The sequence below is a fragment of the Choloepus didactylus genome (assembly GCF_015220235.1).
Source record: "Choloepus didactylus isolate mChoDid1 chromosome 5 unlocalized genomic scaffold, mChoDid1.pri SUPER_5_unloc2, whole genome shotgun sequence".
NCBI classification, from domain to species: Eukaryota; Metazoa; Chordata; class Mammalia; order Pilosa; family Megalonychidae; genus Choloepus; species Choloepus didactylus.
Window position 1 is genome coordinate 94,765 of NW_023637574.1, and position 18,624 is coordinate 113,388.

Consider the following 18,624-nt stretch of genomic DNA (forward strand, 5'->3'; position numbering starts at 1 on the left):
GATTTTTCTGCTGTTTGTTGCATGCAGAAAAAGTAAAGTCAGCAATATTAAGACAATATTTAGTTTCCTAGACCATCTGTGCCATCCAGAGACTTGAGTTTTATGTTTAAGCCTTTCCATAAAGTTATGTAAAGTCTATACATACTTTGTTGAATCAAATGAAATAAGATCTTCATGGCTTATCATAAGCAGAAATAAGAAGAGCACACACAGTTTTAGTTATCTATGCTATGTGTGTGACAGTAAAAAGGTAGCTTAAAGTGATCCCATTTTAAGTTTGGAAAACAAAAGTGGATATAACTAAATAAATTAAAATACTCAAATAACAGAAATGCTTTTGTCCTGAAAGCTATAACTCTAAAGTAAATATTAAAATGGGCTGATAGCTCCTCAGTTTAGACAAAATTTACTATCAAATTTCTCCATGCTAATAGTGATAGGTACAATTTATTGATACCCTATTTTGTGCCTGTCACTGTATCAAATACTTTGTACCTATTATTCACCAAATCTTTACAAATGATTTTCATATAAGGTCAAAGAGGCTATATAATTACTGAACAGCAAGGTTTGAATTTACACACAATTCTGCAGTGATTTCTAGTATTTATACTATCTCTTACAATATTAAGTGTATCAGTAAGTTCTAGTTAATATGTCATACTCAATTTTATTTTTTGTTAGAGCTGAGGGCAAATTTCAGATTTGGTAGTTTCTAATCTTTCTTTTCATAATAATATTTGGATTTTCTGCATACCAGCTAGTATTTCACTATTAAGTGAAAATATCTGGTATATACTTTTGTTAAATAAATTTTTTATGCTCCAAAAAACAATAAGGTACTTACAACGTGAAAAATACATGAAAGTTCAAAGAAGACAAGTAAAACCACCCATCAACACCCAAGCTATCGTCAACTTCAAAGAAGACAAGGAAAACCACCCATCAACACCCAAGTTATCGTCATTCTCTCTCCTTCCTTCAAGCAACCCTCCTCCACTTCCCACCTATAGCTTCTCTCTCTTTCTCTCATGTATAAAGGAAACTAAGATCCAATTGCCACTGACACAGCTATTTTTGCCTCTGTTCACCAAATAGTGTAAAACAAATATTGCATAACATCATCACATAATACTTTAAGTACCATTGTTAGACATTTAGGCTGTTTCACATTTGTTGGTAAGACAGAATTATTATTAAATGCAATAATCTGAAAATACTATTGAATAAATAATCTCTTTCTAAATTCCTACCTTTATAAAATTTAAATTGTTTATTGAAGACAAAGTAATATATACCCATAAATAAAAATAAAGGCATCTACCAGAAAGGCAAAAAATGCAAAGTAAAAAGAGTTTGGATTTTGATTGTTTTATCAAATTTAAATGTATTTAGCCTCTAATTTTGGTTCCCCAGTATTTCCCTCACTATCTCCTCACCACCTCCCCTCTAAACTGGGGTATTTCAGTATTATTTTTTCACATGGTCAGTGCTTTACCATTTAATTGAGTGTTTCATGGGATGTCTGGTGGTATTTTCTAAAAATACCTACATCCCTTAAAAACAACACTAACACATACTTAACTCTGAAAGTAGAAGTGCAATTGGATTTATTTGGAAGTGCTCAAAACTCTACCACTCAGATAGTAACATCTCAAAAGATAATCCAAGGAAATCCCCTTTTTAATTTCTTTTCAACTTTATTGATTTCTTTATGTAATTAAGTTTTCACGATTTCTTATACGCCACATGTTATGTGTGTGCACATGTGCTTACATGTGCGTGCGTGTAATCTCTGGTAAAATAAGTATTTGGAAAACAAATCTCTTGCATGGAATGTTAAGGAATTCTGAGTCTTTGAGTGTCCAAAAATATATTTATATTGCCATAAGACTTGTCTGATTCTTTGGCTGTGCATGGAAATCTAGTTTCAAAATGTTTTTCCACAGGTTATTGAAAGCACTTCTCCAGTGTTCTCTGGTATACTTTATTGTTTGTGACAGATTTTTTGGTTCTCTCTCTATTTCATATTCTTTTTTAGTTAAGAAATAAATTTTGCTTTCTCCTGCTCCTTTACATGTTCTTTTATTCTCTGGGAGTTTTGAGGACTTTGGTTTTATCTTTGGAGCTCTGTGATGTTAGCACAGTGTACATATGGATTATCTTCTTTCACATTTTATGGATTATGTCAAAATAAAAACTGCTTCTTTGTCAGGATTTGGAAGTTTTATTTCATTTATTACTTTCCTTCCTCAATTTTCTATTCTGTCTTTCTGGAATTAGAAAGATGTAGCTCTTCCTACATCTATCCATAATGCCCCTTAAATTTTCTTTAATTCATACTGCACATTTTTGTTGGTTTATATTGAACATAGGACCTTTCTATTTGTCAGGCTATATTTAACCCACAATATCCCTTTCTTCTCTAGTATCTTCCTTTATACAGCCTATTCTTTATGAAGGTTCTGCTCTGATTTTTTAACAAATTTACTTCTTCTTTTTCATAAATTATGTTTCCTTCGGATTAACTGCATTTTTGTTCACATTGGTCTTTATCTTCTCCACCATTTAATTTCCTCAAAAAGCTGGTAACATCAGCCCCCAGATCTGTGAGGAAGCCCTCAAGATCATGCTAGCTCTATCCAGCATCCTACTGCAACTGCATGAGAAACAGGGAGTGGAAACTCCTTAGCCAAGTCCAGTCCACCCCCAGAACCACTTGAGATAATAATAAAATGCTAGTTGTGATTTCAAGGGAAAAAAATAAAAAAGCTGTTAACCCTTGGCTTTCCATTCACTTTTATGAGTAAATACAGGGGTCAGTGAGCTATGGCCCCTGGGTCCCATCCAGCCTGCCACCTTTTTTGTAAATCAACCTTTTGGAAGACAGCCACTACCATTCATTTACCTGTTACCTACGGCACCTTTCCAGAGACAGTGGCAGAATTGAGTCATTGAAATAGAGACCATATGGAATGCAAAGCCTAAAATATTTACCGCCTGGTTCTTTAGGAAAAAGTTTGCAGAGTCTGGGATTAGAATAGATGGCTATCTTAAGTGTCCTGCGGAATTGGCATTGGCCTGTTTTTTTGTTTTTTTTTTTTTTTTGGTAGTTTTCAACCTAAAATGGAAGTTTTATCACCAGCCTCCATGTAAATGGGTGGGGCCTGTGGAATATTTGTTTCACTTTAGGGTCCAGCAAGTTAGAAGAAAGACCTCTATTTTACTTGCCAAAAAAGAACATTTTTTTTTAACAGATAAAGATTTGAGTATACTTTGCTCCTGGAAAAACCTATATAGGATTTCTTCTCCTTTTTTGCACTGTCCCCTTCTACTTGTTCTCAGATCTGAAAATACCTCAAATCACTCTCTGCTTCTCTTTGGGGTCTGGAAACTTCAATCAAATGCAGTTCACAGGGTTTAGACTAAGAGCAAAAAGTGCTGCCAGTCAATTTGGTCCATCCATTGAGTAGAGGGTGGTAATTAATAATGAGTTCTTAGTCAGTGGTCTTGATGGTAGTCCTACAGCCTACTATTATCTTCTTCATGGAACACATGACATGAAATTTTCATAGCATATAACTGGAAAGAAGCATTCTTAATCTGTGGAATGATGGGCTGTGAGTTATTTCCATGTTGACACTCAATCCTCAATCCCATATCATCTGGTTGCTAGCTTTCTAATATTCTCAGAATTGATGGTCCTTTCCTAGCCCCATTTCCTGTTTTCAAGCATTGTTACAGGAACATTCTTTTTCTCATATCCCTTCTGTCAAGTCAACAGGACCTTTTCAACTCAAACTCTGAGTATAAACTGAAAGTCAAATCTCTGTCTTTGTAAATAAAACACCAAAGTGGCAAAGGATTTCCTCCAAGAAACATTGTTTAAAAAATGTCGGTAACTGCTGAGATTTTTTTTTTTTTAGAATATTTAAATCAGTCTTTTGCCTGACCAGCTTAGCCTTACTTAAATCAAGTCACTTATCGTGTCAGCTCACGAGAGGCAGGGCTCTGGATAAAGAACCTCTGGCCTGGAATTCCAGAGCTGCCGCCTGCTTGCCATGTGAACTTGCAGATAGGTACTTAATACATTGTACTTTCATTTTATAATCTGTATAATGGGGATAATAGTACCTTCCAGCTAAAATAATAAAGCCTGAGTATCCACGACCCCTAGTAAATGCTAGGTAAGTGTTTGCTATTATTCTAATGTTGATGATGATGACAATCATGATTATGGTAATGCAACTTCCCATAATCAGGAGCCTTACCAACTGTCAAAAAAAGCATTTTTATAAATTCAATACACTTAAATAGAGACAATATAACAGGATGCAAGTTTCCATGGTTGTGTTTGTCTAGCTCCTAAGCATGCTAATGCTTTGCTATCTAGACACTGTATAAAGGAAAGCATTCTTTTAGCTGCATAGGCATATCCTCTAGAGTATTATAGAAAAATGACAGATGTTATATTGTCATGTATCCAAGGGAGGGTCAGTTACAAAATGCCTAAAAAACATACATATAGCTAAAACTACTAAAGGATCTTATGTAAATGGAACTTATTTAAGATAGAAGGCTGCAAAATAAATGTTTTAAATCATTTTTCTCTTTAAAACTTGACTGGTAAAACTACCAGCAGATCATTATTTCCTAAGTGTCCTTTTAACAACAGAAAAGCAGTAATTACATGCATAGTTAATTCTGTCATTTTATTTTGCTCCAAAAATTTTGGAATACATATCTATATTGAAAAGTAAGAATTAAGCAAACAAGAATAGCCCAGGGATCAGACCAAAAAAATGATCTTGCCATTATGACCCAACCCTGGTGTTCTTTAAGCGCTTGTGTTTGAATATTTAATACTCCCGTCTCTGCTGAGCTGGTATCTTGAAGTGACAAATAATTGCCAGAGTGTTACCTGCAATTTTTGTAAAGCCAATATTTCCACAATCCTCTCTGATCTCTCAAAAGTCCATGATAATTGGTATCTTATATAACAACTCACAGATTTGAAACTATTGCAATTAGATTCTGGAGGAAAGAACAAATCATGGTCATAAAGCAAAATAATACATGCAATACTTACTACTTCTCCCTAGTTTATTACATGCAGGGCCCCAGCCTAGCCACTTTCACCTATGAGGATATTTAGATTCATGACAATCATGTGAGGTAAATCAAATTTCATGTAAACCCAGTTTCCTATAATACATAAAATATATGAATGATTTTGTATTATATTAGAATATATTTTATATTGTATTTAAATATTATATTTAATATAATATTGAAATATATTAAATAATTTGGTAAATGCATTTATTAAATTTCATTTAAACCAGTAAATGTCCAACTCACTTTATGTAAAATTCAATCAATTTTTTAAATTAAAAATATGAATAATGCTATAATTCCATAACTATACATGTATTTATGCAAGTAAAACTCTGCCTGTGTTCTTCACCAAACTCTTGACTGATGGCCCAGTCTATTAAATAACAGTTAATAGATATTTGCTTAATTGACTAACATTGGGCAATCACACAGCTTCAGATTCTTGGCTCTAAGGGAATGGATTTAATTGTAAAGTTTCTAAAGTCCTAGAAGTCTTCATTTCATTAAACAAATATGCTGAATAGAACAATATCTGCTATGCTCAAATTGAGGAACCACCACATCCATAAACATGACAAAAATAGTTTAGAAGTAATACAGATCTCTAAACTTCTACCAAATGTATTTATTTATTTATTTAGACAAGAAAGACATTAATAAGAAGCTAAAGAAAGGAGTTAATACGAAGTGGAAGGAATGGAGGAGAGGCAAATAAGATGCCTCAAGCCCTGAGGATCAGGTTATGTAGCTGTAAGTAAAGAACAAAGAAGATGGAAGAAAAGATTTTCCCCCTTCTGGAACTAGAAGCACAGGGAATTACTGAACTCAGTATCTGTGAGATAACAAGCATAGCATTTCCATTATATTTCTAAATTAATATCTCTAGCACAGTGTAATGATTACTATAATTATTCCTGCTATATTTGGTGGTTTTATATAATTTTAAATTTACTCTTATTTAAATTAAAAGTTGACACATTTTTTCCCTGCCAGACAGAATGCAATCCTTAAAAATTTCCTTAGCCACACTTTAAGAAAAAAATGTCTCATTAAATATTTCATTTGGGAAATATTCTTTCATTATAAAATGACGCACAATGAATTTTATAGTTTCATATGCCCTACACTCTCTAGTACATTAAAAGGTATATCAATTAATCCAAACAATTTGCCCAAATTGTAACAAAAGTGAGAAATTAAGCTCTGTGGGGGAGGAGAGTATCTGCCTTGTCCCTGGTGATTGCCTAGCACAGTACCTTATATACAGTAAATAATAATAAAGAAATACCTGTTTAATTTCTTAATTGAGCTTTTCAAACTATAATATCTATTAAATGGATAAGGATGGAAGGACAAACTCTCTGCAAATGTCACTTTTTGTAGTCATTATTAGTAAATCAAATGTTAGCAATTAAAACAAAGGAAAAAAAAACAAAAAAGAAAAAAAGAAAACAGGCACACTTTCTTAAGAACGGAAAATGGCCCTCTATGATACTCACCAAAATTGGTGGGTTTTCTGCCCAATGCACTCAAATGACCAATTCCTTAGCCACCGGGGTTTCAGAGAGGGAAAGAGTTTACTGCTAGATGCAAAGCATGAGGTCAGAGGGCTTATCAGCCTAAAAATTGTCTCCCCAAACTGCAGTAATTCTGATAGTTTTATAGTATCAAAAGATGGACAGATTTTAGGATAATGAGCACAATGGCTCTAGATGTAATTAGAGATGATCTAATTATTGAGAATGTGCAGACTGATTACATGCTTAGTTACAGAACATATGGAAGAAAATGGCAGCCTTAATACGATGATGATGGGCATGATTTATAGTCTTATAATGAGGTATAGGTCACTTACAGGTTAAAGTTTAAGCTATTGTGCATGTCAATAGGGCTAATTTTGGTTAGATCCTGCTCTGTATATAAAGACAGCTTTGGAATAGGGCTCTGGGCTGGCCCAAGGCCCTTCATTAATAAACATCAGAGGCTGTCTTCAATGACCATGAGACTCTCAAGTCAAAAAAATGGTTAAAATGGGTATAAGAAGATGGTCAGTCACAAGGTTTTTACAACCACATGATAAAGGATATATAATTATACAATCATTATCAAAGAGCAAGGTAGCTGTATTACAGTTCAGTAATTTCAGGTATTTCCCTCTGGCTAATCTAATATACTAGAAAGTAAAAGGAAAGATCTATATAATGACTCAGTAATCATAATCATTTCTTAAATCCTAATTTCTCAGTTACATTTAGTTAGTATTCTTCATTTTTTTCTGGAGAGAAGCCAAGTGTTTGTAGTTCTTAATGTTTCATATTGACTGATAGGCATCAAAATAAGAGTCCAGACATAGATTGGGAAGCTTATACTCATGTTCAGATTTTTTTCTTCTTATGAGCTTCATGATGGACCAGACTACTCTTCTAGGCACTATTAGTAGTGAGAAATAGTAAATAATCAGGAATGCATTACTTGGAAATTACTTGCAAAGGCACTGAGTTTTCATATTTTGCATGGTTCCATCCAATCAGATCTGAGGGAGTCTTCCTTGGGCCATTTGGTGAGCCCTACATTAATCAGTTAAGCTGTTTGGTGTCGTGCATGATAAGTCATGATTCTAATGTAATTTTCTAATGAAATCTGGATCAGCATTCATCCAGCGACACTAACAGTGCCACAGAGGCTGCAGAGGTTCTCGGATCTGAGCCTTTGCTCAACCTTCCTTGGCTCACGTATTTGTTGTAAGTTACTGCTCCTGGATTCTGGCCATAGCACATCACGATTAACTTTTCTGTTCAATTATGGTTACTTCCTCAACTGCAGGAAATCACATTTCACAAAGCGAAGGCCGTGGACATGTCATTTTCTTCTCTCTGGTATTTGATGAATGCCTAGAGTTAACCTGAACCTGGGATATGGGTGTTACACGTATTTCCAGTCTAATAATCACGAAAATCAAATAAAGGGTGTTGCTGACCCCCTCTTTGATTGGGGATGGCCATAGAGCTGATGGACGGTAGGGGACAAAGAGACTTACAGTCTGAGAAGAATACTTTGAAGCCAGGACATCACAGCAGGAACAACCCTTCCTTGACGCTAAGACAAACAAAAAATAGCCTCTAAGTCCAGCTTCCCTGCCAGGTTAATTTCCTTGTTTTACAGGCTGAGGGAAAGGGAGAGCAGAATTTAAGAAGATGCAGGTAGCGCAGATGGCTGGAATTAATATTCTTAATGAATAGAGGAAGAAACGGAGACACAGTAGGATAATTCACTTGCTCAGCTTCTGGAGAGAGTAAATAGAGAATTAAGAGCCAAATGTAGGCCTATTTGTTTCATTTCACTGGGCTGTAATTCTGTGAGTAGATTTTCATGCAGCTCTAGTGAACGGAGAATCACTTTCTCACAAGTCTCAGCACTTCCATGTGGAGATAACTTGGTCAGCAAGAGTTTCCCGGGATCTTTTCACATCCCACTGGACAAGTCATTATGAAGTTCTTAATGGGCTCAGAACCTCCATAGCACCCATTCTCTGAAAAACCCAAACCAAGCAAAATATTGTTTAGAAAATATAGCTTATGGAAAGACAAGTTTTTTTCTGCAGATACTTTTAGCAATTGCTTCTTTCCAAAAACTGGCATCTTTGGCCTCAATATTTTCTTTTATTTTCAAATTTCTAAAAAATGTTTACTTTTAAAAAAATTAGGTCTAGAATTGTTAGAAACTTTCCCTGTATTTTTATACGATAAAAGAGTTGCCATTGACCTGAACATTAAAAGCTGAGAAAGCAGGCTAGGCTTTTACTTTTTTTTATGACACTAGTTGAACTTGAGAGTTTCTATTATGGATCTCCAGGTTATATTTTGTTTGAGAGTTTCATTTATCAAATGCAAAGTGTAGAAGAGACTCGAGCTTTTCATGAATCTCCACATGTTCCTTTTCTTGATGCCCAAACTTTTGAAACAGACATTTAAAACATAAAAACTATTCAAGTTCAATTGTGTTTGTATATGGTTCTATTAAATATGAAAGCCTACCTGTCTGATTGCAACAATTAATCCTTATGGAATTACTTAGAAAATATTCGTAGGCATTAGGCAAATGTGGGCAAAACAGTCTATATAAAATCAATAATTCACATAATTTTTCTAAGCATCCTAATTTTAGAAAAAAATAGTGATCTATATTCTTTGTAAGCCCCTTACTAATTTATTTATTTAATGCATTCATGATTTATCTTGATAAAGATTTGAAAGCCTTTTTCTGATTTTTACAAACTTTCTGTCTTTGTAGTTTGGAAGGATGCAACTTAACACTAACAGGAAAGTCAATATTAAAAAATTATTATTGTAATACCTTTAATTTTAATTGTTCTCAACATATACAAACTCATCCAAATGTATGATGTTTAAGTTGTCCTTCAATAATTGCTAACTTTATGAATGTGTTAAAATACGGCAGCTATCTTCAGCAAAACTACAAATAGTGAGAGTCAGTCTATAATACAAAAGACACACAGATCTTATTTAGTTCATCTTGTGCCAATCCTAAGAATAAACAAGCATTAACAAAGCAAGGATAATAGCACACAAGGCAAATAGAAATAATAGTCTCCCTCCCTCCCTCCCTCCCTCCCTCTCTCTCTCTCTCTCTCTCGTCTATCTCTATCTCCATCTCCATCTCTATCTCTATCTCTCCCTCCAGACACACGTATTTAAATTCAATTGAAATTATTTTTTAACAGGATTAAGCCTACAAACTGGATGGTGTCATATAACTCCTGTGCCTTGTAAAATGGCTTCAACTGAACTGGGTGTGCACATTACACCACGAGCTGATATAAAGAATAGGCACCTAAACATCCCCAGGAAGGCAGCCTCCCTGTATTTGTCTGAGAATTAACACTATATTCCACTTGTGCTTATTCAGAGACACTGACTGTTGGAATAGATTTTTTATTTTAGGGCAGTTTTAGATTTACAAAAAAAAAAAAATATATATATATAGCAAAGATAGTACAGATTTCCCATTACCCTGCACTCAGTTCCCCTTATTAACATCTTATATTCTTATAGTATATTTCATACTTATACTTAATGAAGCAACATTGAAATATTGCTGTGATTCACTAGAGTACAAAATTTGTTCAGATTTGTTTTTTTTCTTTTTCTTAATTTTTATTGAGATTGTTCAGATACCATACAATTATCCAAAGATCCAAAGTGTACAATCAGTTGCCCCTGGTACCCTCATACAGCTGTGCATCCATCACCACACTTAATTTTTGTTCAATTTTTAGAAACTTTTCATTACTCCAGACAAGAAATAAAGTGAAAGATGAAAAAAAGAAAAGGAAACTCGAATCCTCCCATATCCCTAAACAACCCCCCTCAATTGTTGACTCATAGTGTTGGTATAGTACATTTGTTACTGTTTATGAAAGAACATTTGAAATACTACTAACTGTAGTATAGAGTTTGCAATAGGTATATATTTATTCCCTATATACCCCTCTATTATTAACTTCTAATTGTATTGTCATACATTTGCTCTGGTTCATGGAAGAGATTTCTAATATTTGTACAGTTAATCATGGAATTTGCCCACCATAGGATTCAGTTTTATACATTCCCATCTTTTGACCTCCAATTTTCCTTCTGGTGACATACATGACTCTGAGCTTCCCCTTTCCACCTCATTCATGCACCATTTGGTACTGTTAGTTATTCTCACATCTTGCTACCGACACCTCTGTTCATTTCCAAACATTGGAGTTCATCCTAGTTGAACACTCTGCACATACTAAGCAACAATCTCCCCATTCTTAAGCCTTATCCTGTATCTTGGTACCTTGTATTTCATGTCTATGAGTTTACATATTTTAAATAGTTCCTATCAGTGAGACCCTGCAATATTTGTCCTTATGTGTCTGGCTTTTTTCACTCAGTGTATTGCCCTTGAGGTTTTGTCATCAACCCTTGTTTTTAAGATGGTTTTGTTCACACACCATACATTCCATCATAGGTAAATGATCAATGGTTCCCTGTATTTCCTCTATTATTGCTTCTGCCCCTTTTCATTTCTCTTCCTCTGGGACCCCAATGATACGTACATTCTTGTACTTTGTTTCATCCTTAAGTTCCCAGAGACATTGCTCATATTTTTTCATTCTTTTCTCCATCTGCTCCTTTGCATGTAGGCTTTCAGGTGTTTTGTTCTCCAGTTCCTGAATGTTTTCTTCTGCATCTTGAGATCTGCTGTTGTATGTTTCCATTGTGTCTTTTGTCTCTTGTGTTGTGCCTTTCATTTCCATAGATTCTGCTAGTTGTGTTTTTGAACTTTCAATTTCTGCCTTATGTATGCCCAATGTTTTCTTTACAGCCTCTATCTCTTTTGCCAAATCTTCTCTAAACTTTTTGAATTGATTTAGCATTAGTTGTTTAAATTCCTGTATCTCAGTTGAAGGCTACATTTGTTCCTTTGACTGGGCCATAACTTCATTTTTCTTGGTGTAGGTTGTAGTTTTCTGTTGTCTAGGCATCTGACCTCCTAGGCCACACCAGTCAGGTTTTCCCAGATGAGAACAGGCTCAGGTCCCAGAAGGAGGAAATATTCAGTATCCGGTTACCCTGATGGTTTTTCTTAGAGGATTGACATGCCCTGTGCTTTTCTGCCTGGCAGGTAAACCTATCAGCCTGTCAGTGGCTGGTGTAAGGGGGTGTGGCCTGTGGCTGTCCTCCACCAGGATTTGGGGTCTGGTTCCTAAACACAGGCAGTAGAGCTGGGCCCCTCCCTTTCCTCTGGGGAAGCTATGCCCCTCCAGGGAGGTTATTTGCACATCAATAAGTTCTTTGTTTCTCTGATTCTGTTGGTCAAATTGTTGCAATTTTAAAATGGCTGAGGCTTTCTTTACTGCAAAGCACTGCAGGCTGCAAGTGGCAGAGGCTTTCTCCACAGAGAAAGGGACAGAAAGCTCCCAGATTCACCCATCAGCCAGAGATAGCACCTGATCCTCTGGGCTCCCTGTCCTGAGATAGATATGTCCCCTGACTCTCCCATGGTCAGTTGTCACCAAAAGCCTCTGTGTGCTTGTTGGGGATTTGTTGTCTGTATTGAGTGGTTACTATTAAAACCCTAGTTGGATCTGGGCTGAGGTCCACTCACTTGTTTGGAGAGTGCTGCTCTCTAGCACTGTGAGGCTTCTGTGAGGCAGGGGCTCTCAGCTCTCGGCTCTCAGCACAGGTCCACAGTTCTTACTTGCAGATTTTATGCTGCGATCTCAGGCATTCCTCGCAATTCATGTTGGTGGATGATGAGTGGGCAGTCATGTGTGTCTCCCCAGTTATTCCAGGTTATTTACTAGTCTTTTGGTCATTTATGAATTGTTCCAGGGGGGACTAACAGTCTTCCACGCCTTTCTATGCCACCATCTTAGCTCTTGGAAGAGTAATTTTAAATCAGCAGTAGGGGTACATCAGAAGGTGGTGTTTTCTTCTACTTTTTTCCCCTCTGGAGCTGGCTTAACTTGCAAATGGTGAATCCAAGGCTTAATACCTTTGCAGTTTGAGAGAAGAGTGAGTGATTAGCAACACAATGTAAGGTCCATCCCACTTGGGGGTAGGTTGATCTTCAGGGTGTTTATTCTTCCATGTTTTCAATAACACTTAATAACACTTGTTCTCCTGGCTCATAAGGATGTAAGGCTGTATCCAGCACAGGGAAAGCCTTGATTGCAAAGTCATCTTCACCCAGATGTGCCTCATGTCTGTCTGCAGCAGGCTCCTTCACCTCCACCCTCCAGTCTCGGTCCTCCCGGAAAATTCCTGGGCAGCTGCTAGTCACAGAGCCAAGGGGTCCAGGAGAGCCCGGCAGCCAAAGAGACAAAGATCAGGGCTGCACTAAAGGCAGTGGGAGGTCCCTTTTTGGTCACCAGGACAAGTGGCAGCGGTTGAGTGGAACCCGGGCCAGGGCAGACAGGCAGCCTAGAGGGTTGGAGGCAGAGGATGCCAAACCCTCAAGGCAGCTATTTCTGGCCAGGGTCCCTGTGGCCAGCTCAGTTCCCGCTGGCCCTCTCCGCTGTAGGACAAGAGGCCCTGAGCTGAGGGCACCCTCACGCAGGTGGGATAGTGAGTACTGGGAGTGGCTCTTCTTACCTGTCTGCCAGCTGGGGAGGGGCTGGAGAAGGCTTTGCAGGCCACAGGTGCAGGCGAGGCCGGGAGGCTAGCGCTGCTGCAGCTACTGCTGCTGCTCGCACTCGAGGCCGAGGCCCGGGGGCCGCGATGGCCCAGAACCCAGGGGCATGAGGAGGCGCTGCTTCTCCTCCTGAATGATCCTCTGGTGCTCATTCCACCCTGCTGCAGCTCAGCATGCTGCCCTGCCTCATCCGCCTGGTACAGTCCAGTGGCCACTCCCATGGAACAACCCGGGGTCTCGCGCACCAGGTCCGACAGTGGATGGCTCCACGGGGTTGACGGCAGCGGCCCCATGGGTTTGGGGGTGCAGAGGGCGCAAGCTCCTGGTGCGGGGGGAAGGGGCTGCCCAGCACTTAGCAGCTGCCCTCCGCCTCCGGCCTGTCGCTGTGCGCCCCTGAGGGGTTTGCTCCGCCTCCCGACTTCTACTGCCACGCACAGAGCCTCCGCCACGCGGGGTAGCGCCGCGGAAGCCGAGGCCAAGGAGGTCGCCGCCTGCTGGGCGCCCCGAGCATCACGGCGCACGAACGCCGCGGTCAGGCCCCCTCAGAGCTGGCGGTCTCGGCTCCCGCCCCCTCCTCCTCCGGCGCCGGGTCCGCCCCGGCTGGGTCAAGTCCCGGACTCCGCCGCCGCGGGGCTCTGTTCGCAGCTCCCCGCTCTCCCTGGCGTCGCTTCGGACCCGGTGCCGCCAAGTGCCCGTTACCCCGGGCTGCAGCAGCGACGGGCGCCCCAGATGCCTCAGATTAGTTTTTAACTAAATCTCTCTCTCTTTTTTTTTTTTTTTTTTGGTCCAGAATCCTCCAGATCCCATGTCAGTGCTCCTTGTGGCTGTGACAGTTTCTCAAGCTTTCTTTGGTTTTGACGCCATCGACACTTTGAGGTGTACGGAGCAGGTTTTGGAGGATGACCCTCTGCTGGGTTCAAGTGATGTTTTCCTCATGATTAAAATGGAATTATACATCTCTGGGGAGGAAGAGCACAAAGCTAAAGTACTATTTCCATCACGTAATATTTAGGGTCCCTCTTATCAAAGTGCCTTACCACTGTTGATGTGGACCTTGATCACTTAGCTGAGGTTTGTCAGGTTCACCACCGTAAACTTACTTTTCTTCCCACATTTTCACTTCATCTGGAAGGATGTCACTTTGCACAGGCCACATGTGAGCAGAGAGTTAAGTTCCACGTCCTTTGGGGTGGAGTATCTCCATGAATTATTTGCAAAGTTTCTGTGATGGAGATTTGTTGATGCTCCTTCATTTATTCACTCAATCATTTATTTATATCTTTAGGGGCTCCTGGATATTTATTTTATGCCTTGTGTTATAATCTAATGCTACTTTATTTTCCCACTCAAATTGATCTAGATTTAGCCATTGGGAGCCCTTCCAGTGGTTTTCTATTTCCCTCCCACACACCTGTCATTCTTTTATTTCTGTTGACATTTGTTTTCAGTATTTTCTTACTTTCTGGCACTATAGGACACCCTAGTCTGATTTTGTATATTTTTTGCCCCACTGTTACAATCAGCCATGTCTCCAAGGATCCCTCGTTCCTTTTTTTTTTTTCCTAAGGTAAAAATTCAGTTTATTCATCTGTTTATGACACAGTACATGAGAGGCTAAGTGTTTCACATCATAGATTTCACTTCCAACTCCTTGGAATGTTCATTCTTTGGCTAAAAGGAGAGACTCAGCGGGAAAGCCAGGCAATGTTTAGGCCACTAAAATAAGGTAGGGGGACCAATGCTGATACCCTCCTCACTGGGATGAGCACAAGAGGCTATTAGTTGCAGGCTGATTTTCTAGAACTGTTAGCTGGAAGCACGGGGGGCACCGCGTCTGGATGCTTGTGCCATCTCGGGCTTCAGTTGTCTCCGCCACACAGGTACATCGGTGCTTGCTGGTGGTTGCCCTCGGTGTCTGGCTGGATGTAGTAATACAGGGACTTGCCGTACTTTCTCTTGGATTCAGACCTAATTTTCAACATGTCCACTTCACTGCGGGAGACATGATCCTAATCAGGACCTAGTGACCAGTCCCCTTGCCCTTCATGGAGTCGTACAGCCGATGAGCAGAATACAGAGGCTTGTTCTGAATACACTGGACCAGGTTCAGGAAAGCATTTTCCAGGTCACCTTTGACCTCCTTCTTGATGCTCTCCAACATGTCATAAGGGCTATAGCTCTTGTACCTTTCAAATACTTTCTGGAGGTGGCACACGCTCTGCTCAGTCATGATGCTAATCCACTTGGGAACATCAGTTCCTTTCCTCTTCACTCCAGCATCATAGAGATCCCGGGCATCTTGGTCAATCACTTCATAATCAATGCAGAGCCATCCTCTGCCTGTCTACCCTTTGCAAGGGCAACCATCAGTTTGTGGAAGTCACCAGATGTGTCAGGAATAATGTCCTTCTCCAGGTTGGTCTTGTACATCTCTTTGTAGACTCTGTTAATTTCCTGCAGCTCCTGGTGGGTCCTAGAGCAGATGGTCTCAATGAGGGAGTCCTCATCCATCCCCAGACACTTCATGGAGGCTCTCAGCTCCGAAGCATCATACTGAGCAGGTGTTTTCAACAGGCCCCAAATCACCGCCTCCAGGTGGCCGGATACGGCAGGCTTCATTGAGGATGCAATTTCATTTTTGGTCCTTCTCTGGTAAGTGAAGGCAATATCCTGTCTGTTGCTACGGTTGGTCAAGATGTTGACGATGGTGACGTCATCCACACCTTTGGTCCTGATGGCTGTTTCAATGTTCAGAGCATCCCGTTCAGCATCAAAGTTGGTGTACGCTTTGACTGACCCATATGCACTTGGGGGTGTAGAGCGATCACCTTGAAGCTGAGCTTGCACAGAATTTCATGAATGCTAGACATTTTGAAAGAAGCTGGGCCGGGAAGTGAGAGCAGCAAGCGTCCCCAGATGCCGAGCCTGGTTCCTTTTATTGGAGGATAATATTAGAAACCAAAATATTGGCACTAGAATATCTTTGCTTCTAAGTTCTCCCATCACACAGAAGATACATGTGCATATCTAACCATGTCCTGTAGACACACATACCTATAAGTATTTCAATAGGGAACAATCTTTGTCCATATTAAGCTGAACAGGAGTTCATACCAAAGTCTCCTACTGAAGTCTATTCCACATGGGTCATTTTGTACTATAGAATGAATAAGGAGGTATTATTTCTGCTTCAGTTTTCTGAAAGAGATTATGGAGAATTGGAAACATTTCTTTCTTAAATGTTTTCTATAATTCATCAGTAAAAGTGCTAGACTTTATAATTTCTGTTTTGGAAGGTTATTAATTATTGATTTAATAGGTATAGGGCTATTCAGATGAGATATTTCACCTTGCGTGAATGAGTTTTGGTAGTTTGTGTCTTTAAGGACTTTATTCCGTTTCATCGCCTTTATGAAATTGAAATTTGTGGGTATAGAGTTGTTTGTACTATGCCTTCATTATTCCTTTAATGTCCATTTTCTCTTTCATTTTGATACTGGTTATTTTGGGTCTTCTGGCTTTCTTTTTTGAGAAGTTTAGATAGAGGTTTATCAATTTTATTTATCTTTAAAAAATAGCTTTCAGATACATTATTTTATCCATAAATTCCTGTTTTCACTTTCATGGATTTTTGATATAATTTTTGTTAATTCTTTTCATCTGTTATCTTAGGTTTTTATTTTCCTTTTTTTCTGCTTTCCTGGGGTGAAAGTTTTGGTTACTGGTTCTAGATATGTTTTTTAATAACATACATGTTTAAGGCTATATATTTCCTTCTGACCACTGCTTCAGCTACATCTCACAGATTTTCATAATTTGTAATTTCATGTACGTCAAAATATTTTTAATTGCTTTTGAGACTTCTTGACCAATGTGTTAAAGAGGACTGTTGTTTCATTTCTAAATGTTTGAGAATTTACAGCTATTGCATGGGTTATTGATTTCTAGGTTAATTCCATGGTGAACTGAGAATGTATTTTGCATGATTGTTATCTATTCTTTTAAACTGGTTAAGGTGTGTTTTATGGTGCAGAATTTGGTCTATCTTGGTGTTTGGTTTTATTTTTTATTACTGATTATTTAAATTCTACTTTAGTCCTATTTTAACTGTTATCTAATAATTCCATAAGTGGGATTTTTTAAAACATTTCAATTATAGTTTAGATCAGAACTTTGATTCAAGTATTACAAAAAATGCTAAATATAACTTTTGTTTTCTTTTTATATTAATATTTTAATTGAAGTCATAGCATATGGCTAATTCATTTTTAAATTTTGGAATATATTGGTGTTTCTTTTTTGGTCTAACATATAGGTATTTTCTATACATATTGATGAGTAAGTAAAGTAGTATCTTGTCAGTATTCAGGAAATAGCATTTCTTATATAGCTTTTAAATGTGAATTAATGATTACTATTTAGATCTTCCATATATCTATTTATATTTTGCTATTTGATCTATCATAGGCTTTCTATGACTTTAATTTGCATGCAATTGATATTATGATTCTTGCTTTAATTTTCACATATTTATTTTAAACTTTGTGGTAAATTTTGTTTATAGTATGGTTTGATGCTCTTTATGATCCAATCATGGATTTTGTTCAATTTAATATTTATGCTCATTGTAAATAACAAATTATACTGAATATTTTTACATTTAATGACACCAGAGACACATATTCTTAGATTTTGCCTTCTAAGGATAAAAGCACAATTATATTTTGCATGTGTCTTTTATGCTTCTAATATTGCTTTATATTATGCATTTATATATTTTTGTGCTAGTTTTTGCTTTTATGATTCTTTTCTTGTTTCTTTTGAATAATGATAATCTGTTTTTAGTTAATCTAATGGCCACATTCATAAATTTATTTAATTGGCTTTTTAGCTTTTTCTTAGATTATAACTGAAGTTACTGACTCCTACTGTGTTTAAATATGAAATTAGCAAACTAAATCCCTCTATCATCCTCATTTCTCTCTACTACCTGATTTGAATTGACTATATTCTTATTCTTATTTCTTTTTGTACCATTAAAATATATTTATAGTTCTACTTTGTCATAGTTTATAGTATTTAAATTCTTTTCCAGAAACCTATTCCTCATACATGCATAATCTTAGATCTGCATTTCACTGGGTTTGATGCTGGAACAGGACTTCCTCATGCCGGTTGCCTGGGTAGGTTTGGTTAAACTCCCCTTCCCTATAGAATTATCAAATACTTTAAGATGCTTAAAGGAAAAAAAATTGACATTTGAGAATATTTCTTTTTCAATGGGTGACTTCAGTGTACATTGATATTTCTCTCTTC

General features: G+C 37.9%; 1 pseudogene; it reads right to left on the reverse strand.

The window, feature by feature from the left end:
- Window positions 1–15,167: 15,167 nt before the first annotated feature.
- On the reverse strand, window positions 15,168–16,193 carry LOC119524355 (annotated as a pseudogene).
- Between the last annotated feature and the right edge of the window lie 2,431 nt (window positions 16,194–18,624).